This window comes from Stenella coeruleoalba (genome assembly GCF_951394435.1).
Source record: "Stenella coeruleoalba genome assembly, chromosome: 12".
Taxonomy (NCBI): domain Eukaryota; kingdom Metazoa; phylum Chordata; class Mammalia; order Artiodactyla; family Delphinidae; genus Stenella; species Stenella coeruleoalba.
In genome coordinates this window covers 64,976,636-64,986,442 of record NC_137158.1, presented here as the reverse complement: position 1 = coordinate 64,986,442, position 9,807 = coordinate 64,976,636, and positions in this window count along the sequence as shown.

Here is a 9,807-nt window from a genome sequence, read left to right as displayed (position 1 = left end):
AATCTGTGATGTCCATAGCTTAATTTCAAAAATTAAAAGGCAATAAACAGATTGATAATGTTTAGACTTCATAAAAATGTTAATTTCTATAGAAAATAATAAACAAAATTGAAATGTAAATGACCAAAAATAGTATGATGAATTGAGAAAAATATTTGCAATGTATATGAGAAAGATTTAATATCCCTAGTGAGGGGGTGTTATATGGTAAAAGTAACATTAGAGAAAATTGGGCAATAGGAGGTCATCTCAGATGAAATACAAATGACCAATAAACCTATGAAAAGGTATTCAAGCTACATATTCATAAATGAACACACAAAATGGTAAGACCTGACACCCTTGCCTTATTCTTCCTCTTAGGGGTAATACATTCAGTCTTTCACCATTACTTATGATGTTAGGTGAAGGGTTTTTGTAGATGCCCTTTGTTGGGCTGAGGAAGTTCCCTTCTGTTCCTAATATTCTTAAAGGTTTTATCACAAATGATGATTCTATTTTTTTCCAATTCTATTTTCGTTTAATGAAATAATCATATATATTTTTTTCTTTTTAGCTTTTAGTGGGAAATTACATTGACTGCTCTTCAAATGTTAATCCAAACTTGCATTCTTGGGATAAACCTGATTTGATCATGATGTATCATCCTATTTACGTATAGTCCAATTCAATTTGTTAATATTTTGTTTAACATTTTTGTGTCTCTATACCTAAAGGATATTGGTCTGCAGTTTTCTCGTCTTATAATGTCTTCTCTGGCTTTGGTATCAGAGTAATGCTGGCCTCATAAAATAAGTTGGAAAGCATTCCTTCTTTCTAGAAAAGTTTATATAGAATTGGTGTTATTTCTTTGGTTGAATTCACCATTAACTTTTTCTGGGCCTGGTCTTCTTTTTGTGGGAGAATTTGTAACTATAATTTCTTTAATAAATATGGGGGCTATTCAGATGATTTCTTCTTGAGTGAACTTTCGTAACTTATGTTTTTCAATGAATTCCATTTAAATCAATTCATATAAATTGATTATATTATTTATATCATTGATTTTTTGCAACAGCTTTATCGAGATTCATGTATCATGTACTTCACTCATTTAATGTGTAAAATTTATTGATTTTTCATTTATTCAGAGTTATGCAATTGTCAACTACAGTCATTTTTTTAAATGTTTATTCCACTGTCTAGGAGGCAGAAATATGGGTGGAACTGCTCAACTCTTCTCTACTTTCTCCCTCCTCCCTGTGGCAAGAGGATGACCTAAGTGGTTGGTACATTTTTAAAAAGGGACTGAATGTTTTGGCTTAGTCTCTCCTGGGCTTCTGTTCCCTTTGGACCCAGTCCCTCTGCAGAACACATACATTCTCAGTGCACCTGTGTGACAAGGCCTGAGGTGGCCCAGGTGGGCCACTGACTTAAGTGACAGATATACAAGGAGGCCCATTGTTACAGCACTTGCAAGTTACCTTCACTAATCCATCTTCTATCAGTAATCAAACCCATATTTTGCTTTCCATCTATCTGATTCCAGCATTGATCACTCACTTACTTCCAAACTCAGAAAGGGATAAAAGTTGTGTTGCTTATTGGTCTTTTGCAATTTCCAGCTAGAATGAGTGAGAAAAGTCAGAAGGAAAATTCAGCTGGGGTTAGTCGTTTGAAAACGACTAACTGTTGAATAAACTTATTTTACAGAAAAGACTTCTAAGGCACAATGATGTTAGAGAAGTTTTAGTTTACATGGTTAGTTACCGGAGAGTCTGAGTGAGAACCCAGGAATCCTGACTTTTTGAATCAAAGCTTTTACCCTGGGAAGCTCTGTTATTGTCATCTCTCAAATATTAATATGCTTGGGATTCAAATTTATTTATATAAATTCACCTGTGCGCAGCTGTGTTTCCTTCAAAAAATTTTGGAGAAGAAATTATAGCCATACATAATAAAACAGGAAAGGCCTTATGAAATGACATGGTGTCTTTTTTCTTAGGTATCTTTGAAACAGTCTTAACATAATTCTCTACAAACTCAATTCTGAAAACCAGGACTTAGTCCATATATAGAAAAAAATGATTAGAAGTTCCTCAAACTTGATCTATTTTTTCTGGAGTCACATAAAAATTGTCAGAATAAGCTATTACAGTGACCTTACAAGAAATTAAATCGACTGTGATTTTGTGAACGCTTTCATTCCATACATTAAAGAAAATATCTTTTGCAATCTGGGATAAAATGCAGAGAAACCGTTTCAAAGGTTGAAGGAAAGTACACTCTACTTCATTCAGTAAGCTGTGCAAAGTGCAACGTTCTGTAAAGACACACGCTGTTGAGTACAAAATTATTGTAGTATTTCAGATGGTGACTGCTACTGTTCTCGCCCCTTGGGAGCCGGGCAAGGGTGGAAATCCCTGCTTCTGCAGTCTGTAGCAGCTGAGAGCTGCCACTCCATCTTAGAGCAAAGGAACTCTTACCAGGAGCTGCGCGGCTCCTTGCTCCCCAGCTGTACTTTTGACAGCCCCTTTCTTAGGCGCATGCGCGCAGTGCAGACGCTCCCTAGCGCTGGCTCTTTAACTTGCCCTACTGTGGTCCTGCATCTCCCTCTCAATTCTTTCTCCAGTGACCTCTCCCCTCCTTAGCCCCTACACCCCATCTTCGCAGCTCTCTGGTCACACACTTGGTCCCTCTGACTTCTCTCTGAATCCCCATCAGTGGTCTGGGTATGTATTTCCCCCAACACGTCCCTGGACCCCGGCCTTCCAGGGGCCCCTATTAAAGAGGCGATTTTCCCTGCCTCCCTCAATAAGAACTTCCAATTGTATGAGATCCCTTGAACCTCAGGCTATCTTTCTCTCCCGCTCTGTATTAGGCCGTGAGGGCTTTCTCCTTCTAAGTGAGATAAACTTTCTCCTTCTAAGTGAGATAAAGTGCCCAAGCAGATAGTAACCAATCCCAGCTGACCTCTGAGGAGGTCTTGGGATGAAATGAATTCATGAGAACTGAAGCCCCTCTTCTACTAAAACAACCTTGAGTAGGGAGACCAGCGGGAGGCTGGACCTAATATTTCACACACTTTTCCTTCTATTGGCTTCTCCCATTCCGAAGTCTCTGGAAAAGCTACTTTGCCTGGTTCTCCAGGGTAGGCGATAAGGTCCCCATTTGCCCAGGACTTGGTTTTAGCATTGAAAGTCCCCTTTCCCTGGGGATCCAGGTAAGCCAGGATGTTTGCACCCTCTCCCTGTAAGACGCCCTTCCTTGTGACAGAGCAGATGGTTCCCTCCAGGTAGAAACTCTTCCTAGAAGTGCTCTAGGTCCCCAGAGATGGAGGGAGACGATTAATTCCCTCAGGGGCATTCCCATTCTCTCTCCACAAGAATCACATGGAATTCTTGGTAAGTATACACCCAGACCTACTGTTAGTGACCATATGGTCTGGTTTGCCAAGGCCATTTCCTGTTGGCCCAGCATAACATTTGGAAGATAAATTTGACACACCTCTCCCTTCCTACAGAAACATTTTCTATAGGCATGAAGTCTAGAAAGTTGTGATTTTAATAAGCACCCAACTGATTCTTATTACTATTACCAAAGTCTATGGTTAGTATAGAATCTACTATATCAGTATTTGGCTTACCAGGGCAGAGTAATAATTTTTCGAAAAACAAGGGACCCACGCTTGCCTAAACAGGTGCAATGTGAATATCATGAGACTGTGGCTTTAGTTAGAGCTTAAATGTATTGTTCGCAGTAGGTTTTATTCTACTACAGCAGGATTTATTATTATTCTGATGGTGCCAATCTGCAGAGCATATAGATACAGGTATAGATATATCCTCACATCTTGTTTTCTTTTTCTCTAATAATCCCTTTCATCTCAAAACACAGATTCCCACAAAATGAATACACTTGAAATTATTTATCTCTGTGTCATCACCCTACCATAAGCATCATCCCTTAAATAATTCACTTTCTGTTGTGTCTTAATGCTTAAGAAGCTATGAACTTTTCATTATAGTCATACTCCAGCATCATATTAGATTTAGGAAATCGTTAGTCCAGGAAGCAAATTGTCCTGTCGTGTATGACCAGTTCACTCCGTGGTTCATGCCTGAATCCTGAATAATCATAAATGTCTTCTCAGCAGCATTTTTAAATGAAAGAAACAGATACAGGGATTTTAAATCATTTTTATCTGTTACATGTTTGTGAGTTCTCCCATCATTTATAATTAGTGGGCAGAGGAGACAGCAAAAACTATGCATCAGGGGATGTAATCATAAAACACCACTCCCCCTAAAGCAGAAATGTTCTAAATTGGAAACTTATTTATTGAAGGATTTTTTTTTACTCTGCTGGAATACATTGCAAGAAATTTATACATTAGATAAAAAGATATTTCCACATCAGGAAGTTCAAAAGATTAAGCTGCTACTGAAATGTAAATTAAAGGAATTCATAAATGTTTCAGAAAACATTACAGTAGAATTAACTGTAATTTGAGAAAGGCAGGCTCTGCAATAAGGTGAGATTCATTACAAAGCCAAAATTATTTTTTAAACCCCTGACATATTTAGATAGAATTTTCACGCCAAGTCAAATAATTATGAAATTAAAACATTGCTTGAAGGGATGCTCGGAATTTTATGCTAATGAGGACTTAATTTTAGAGGCTTGTTTTTCTTTGTGAAAATGTTATGTTTATGACTTTCTTCCAAGCTCTCAATGTGTATAAGTGTGACAAAATTCCTATAAGAAGCTGAGGTAAGAGGAACTTGTAAATACTTATCCAAATGTTCCATTTACTCATTTAGTTATTCATTCAGCAAGTATCTATTGAGTGTCTGTCTGTGCCAGATGCTGGGCTGTGCAGCATAGGAGGACACAGACAAGGTCTCTCTGCCTTCATGGAACCATCTGCTAATGGGGAAGATAGTCAACAAGCAATGAATAAATGAACAAGGACATTTCAGACTGCACAGTGAGAGGTTAGCTTAACAGGCCCAGGTTGTTCAAACCCTGCATGTTCTAAAGAAAGTCTGGTTTTCAGGGGGAGTGGTCTTTGACCATCTCCCGGGAGGTAACCTCTGAGTCCTTGTCATGTCCTGCCTGATAAGAGTGTTTTCAGATGCCTGAGGCCTTGGCCATGCTGTGTCAGTTTGACCTCTGCAGAGAAGTGAGCTGGAAACTGAGTAGTAAGTCAGCCACGTGGGCACTGCAAAGCTATGTGACTGACACTCAATAAAAACCCTGGACACGAAGGCTCAGCAGTACTTCCCTAATTGGCAATAGTGCACCCGTGTTGTCACACATTGTTACTGGGAGAATGAAGGGCATCTTCACGTGACTGTGCTGGAGGCAGAGCTGGAAACATGCATCCGGTTTCTCCTGGGCTTCACCCACGCACCTTTTGCCTTTGCTGATTTTGTTCTGTATCCTTTCACTTAATAAACCACAACCTTGAGTATAATAGCTGTTCCGAGCCCTGTGATTCCTTGTAGTGAATCACTGAGTCTGAGCCTGGTCTCGGGGACCCTTTACACACAAACCACATTAAATGAAATAAACAGGGTGATGTGTTAGATTAATGGGGTGGGCGTGGGGTGCCTAGTTAAGATGGGAAATGAATTAAAGCCTGAGGGATAAGAGGGTGGTGAGCATGGGAAGAGCTTAAGGAGGTGTGCTCCAGGCAGAGGGAAGAGTAACTGCAAAGGCTTTGGGACAGTGAAGTTGTGGGCATGTTGGAGGGACAGTAAGGACGCCAAGAGCCTGGGGGGCAGAGGCAACGTGGCAGCAGATGCGGTTGGTCAGAGTAGCAAGGGCCAGATCATGCAAGGCTTTTAGGTCTCAGAAACGGGTCTGGATTTTGTTGGAAGCAAATGAGTCTTCACTGGGTGAGGTTACACCCAGTTCTGTTGCTTTTTTTTTTTTTTTTTTTTAACTACAGCAGTAACTTGAGGCAAGTGAAGTCATTTTCTGAAGGGGCTCAGTCAGGTTGCAGCCTCACTTACAGCCACCCCTGTGTAACCCTGGGTTCTACATCTGCAGATACGGGGGGCTGATTTCACTGCACCACTTTACATAAGGGACTTGAGCATCCGCGGGTTTTGGCATCTGTGGGGTTCCTGGAACCAAGTCTCCGTGGAAAATGAGGGACGACTGTAAATCTTACCAGAAACAACCAGCAAACAATTCTGGAAGGGCAGGGGTCTTCGGGCACTGAATATGAATTCAGATAAGGGAGAGGTTACTCCTTCTCCATATCTTCTGCTCTGAGTAGCAGTTACCCTACTTTCAGTGCTATGCACAATCTTAATTTTAAATCACTAAGAAATACAAATGTCCAATATACATGTTCCAACTCACTTAAAATAAGCTGAACATCAAATTAAGGAGATGCCTATTTTTTTCCCTTATCAGACTGGCAAAAATGACGACATTTATAAAACACGATGTTGGCAAGCATTGGTCAGAACTCCGTGTGCTTTCAGTGGAAATAAAAATGGGCGCCACCATTTGGAAGGGCAATTTGTTAATATCAGTCTCTGATCCATTATTTCCACTGATGGAGATTTATCCCAAGGAAATATTTGCAGAAATACACAACGGGATGTTTGTTGTGGCAGAAAGCTGGTAACAACTTAAATACCCATCAACAGGAGAACAGTTGACTTAACTGTGGTTACTTTATACCATGGAATTATGATGCATAATGAAAAGTGAATAAGGTAAAACAGTGTCTGCAAGTATTGAAAAAATTGTTGCACAGGCCAAGCTTTATGACCAGGTCACACCATTTCCCATTTTTATCTCTATCCATATGATGATCCAATTTATTTGGTGGTTATATTTCCTGAAATCAAGAGTGATGGAGGGCTCCCCTGGTGGTGCAGTGGTTAAGAATCCACCTGCCAATGCAGGGGACACGGGTTCATGCCCTGGTCCGGGAAGATCCCAAATGCTGTGGAGCAACTAAGCCCGTGCGCCACAACTACTGAGGCCACATGCCACAACTACGGAAGCCCACACACCTAGAGCCTGTGCTCTGCAACAAGAGAAGCCACCACAATGAGAAGTCTGCGCAATACAAGGAAGAATATCCCCTGCTCGCCGCAACTAGAGAAAGCCTGTGCACAGCAACGAAGACCCAAAGCAACCAAAAATTGAAAAAAAAAAGGAGAGTAATGGAGGCTGCTGGTAGATTAAGTTGTCATTGTAGGAATACAGAACAGTACAAACCTTCCCTTGGAGGTTTTTAAGGTCAGTTTGGGAGACGACATGGACACCTGTGGACAGGCAGCCACCAAGACCAAGCGGGCTCTGAAAAGTCGTTATGGGCTGGGCTGAGGTGACCTCACATAGTGGGTCAAATGTAAGCAGGACAGAACTCACAGAAAATTCCAAAAAAAACAAAATGTCCCTTTCAGAAACAGAGTGAAATGTGGAAATTTTAAATATAAAAAGTCTTCTAAACATTGATGGTCCCTTCAATTTGTTAAAGTAACAAGTTTGTATAATTTTTTAATACAACTCTGATATGCCTTCAGTTTGCTAAAGAAGCAAATCTGTGTAATTTTTAATAAAACCTTACTCAGCCTAGGTCTGTGCTTTCTCATCCTCTTCCCTATCTTGCAAGTGTATTTTTTAAAAGTGCATTTTGAGAGCATGTATTACACATTTAGGTCTTAGCTGAATATTTATTGGAAAATTTCCAGGCTGACTTGCATTTTAGTGATCTCCCAGGAGCACAATAATCTCCTTTGTACTGGGGGGTGTGGGGGAAGGAGGGGGAGGGAGAGGGAGGGAGGGAGGGAGGGAGGGAGGGAGAGAGAGAGAGAGAGAGAGCATGAGAGCAAGCATACTCTTGAATTGGTTTGGAGAGATAACTAGAGTCTTAAAATATATACTGACAACTGGCTATGCTCTACAGATTTCAAATGTGCGCCAATCAATTTAAGAATATGCACGCTAAAACTGCGTTTCAGAGTTAATTGTGCAGGCTCTGCAGCGAAATGTCTGGGCTTGACGCCCAGCTCTGCCACTTACTGTGTTATCTGGGGAAAGTCATTAACCTCTCTGTGCCTCAGTTTCCTCATCTGTAGAAGAAGTGATAGCTGTACATTGCTCACGATGTTGTGAGGATAAGAGAAATGAATGGGTCTTTAAAACGGGGACTGGCACATAGTAAGTGCTAGAGAAGGGTTAGGTGCTATTATTATTATTTGCACAGTGGTACTGAGGTCTTAGACTAAGAAGGTTGGTCTGGCCTTGTCCTAGCTCTAACAGCAAGCTGCCGAGCAATCCTTTTTCTTTTTAATTAATTTATTTTATTTATTTATTTTTGGCTGTGTTGGGTCTTTGTTGCTGTGTGCGGGCTTCCTCTAGTTGTGGTGAGCGGGGGCGACTCTTTGTTGCAGTGCGCAGGCTTCTCATTGTGGTGGCTTCTCTTGTTGCGGAGCATGGGATCTAGGCGCCTGGGCTTCAGGAGTTGTGGCTCACGGGCTCTGGAGCGCAGGCTCAGTAGTTGTGGCGCACAGGCTTAGAAGCTCCGTGGCATGTGGGATCTTCCCAGACCAGGGCTCGAACCCGTGTCCCCTGCATTGGCAGGCAGATTCTTAACCACTGTACCACCAGGGAAGCCCTGCTGAGCAATCTTAAACAAGTAATTTAAACTATGTGTGTTTCAGCATCTCTGTCTGCAAAGTAGACAATAATTGAGCCTACCTCATAAGATTGCTCTGAGAATAAAGAAATGAACCCATATCATATACTAAGAATAGTGCTACATACCTTGAAACACTCAATAAATGTTAACATTTATTATTTCTAATTAAACTTATGTGTTCCAGATGACAATTTTTGAGCTCAGTATTTCAGTCTCTATTTGTTTCATGGCTTTCAGAGCTTGGAACTGACGTTGAGATTTAACCATTATCTATTCACAGTATATGCCTACACTAACCCTTCATTAACTCTGTTTCCTTGCTGGTTCCAAATGCTGTACTTACCTAAGACGCCACCTTTAGCTCAACTCAGAGATCATGACATCAGTGTGATGGCGGACATGGCATGGACATTGCACAAGTAGGTCAGAGTCTGAATCCCCTCATTTACTAAAGTAATTTACTTAATAGCTCAGTTTTAGTTTTCTTCATTTGTAGAATGGGCATAACAGCATTTTTTTTAAATTTTTTTAAATTTATTTTATTTTATTTTTTACTTTTTTTTTGGCTGTGTTGGGTCTTCGTTGCTGTGTGTGGGCTTTCTCTAGTTGTGGCGAGCAGGGGCTACTCCTTGTTGCAGTGCATGGGCTTATCATTGCAGTGGCTTCTCTTGTTGCGGAGCACAGGTTCTAGGTGCACGGGCTTCAGTAGTTGTGGCTGATGGGCTTGGTTGCTCTGCGGCATGTGGGATCTTCCCGGACCAGGGTTCGAACCCATGTCCCCTGCATTGGCAGGCGGATTCTTAACCTCTGTGCCACCAGGGAAGTCCCAAATGGGCATAACAGCTTTTAACTCACAGATCGTTGTGAGAATTTAAAGAGATATTACTTGTATGATAACTTGGCGGAGCTCTTGGAACGTAGCAATTTTAAGTGAATGTTAGTTGTTCCCACTCGGTGGAAGGCTGTCAACAAATCCCTTTTGGAATGTTGGTACACTAGTCCCAGGGAAGGGCTTAGAACTGGAATTGAGTTATAATCAGGCACAGAGAACAAACAGACCTGAAACAAGCCTTATGTCCCACTCTTAATAATTGTGCTGATTGCTCCAGAGCCATCAGTGATACACACCCCACTCTGCTCCTACAGCCCCAGGC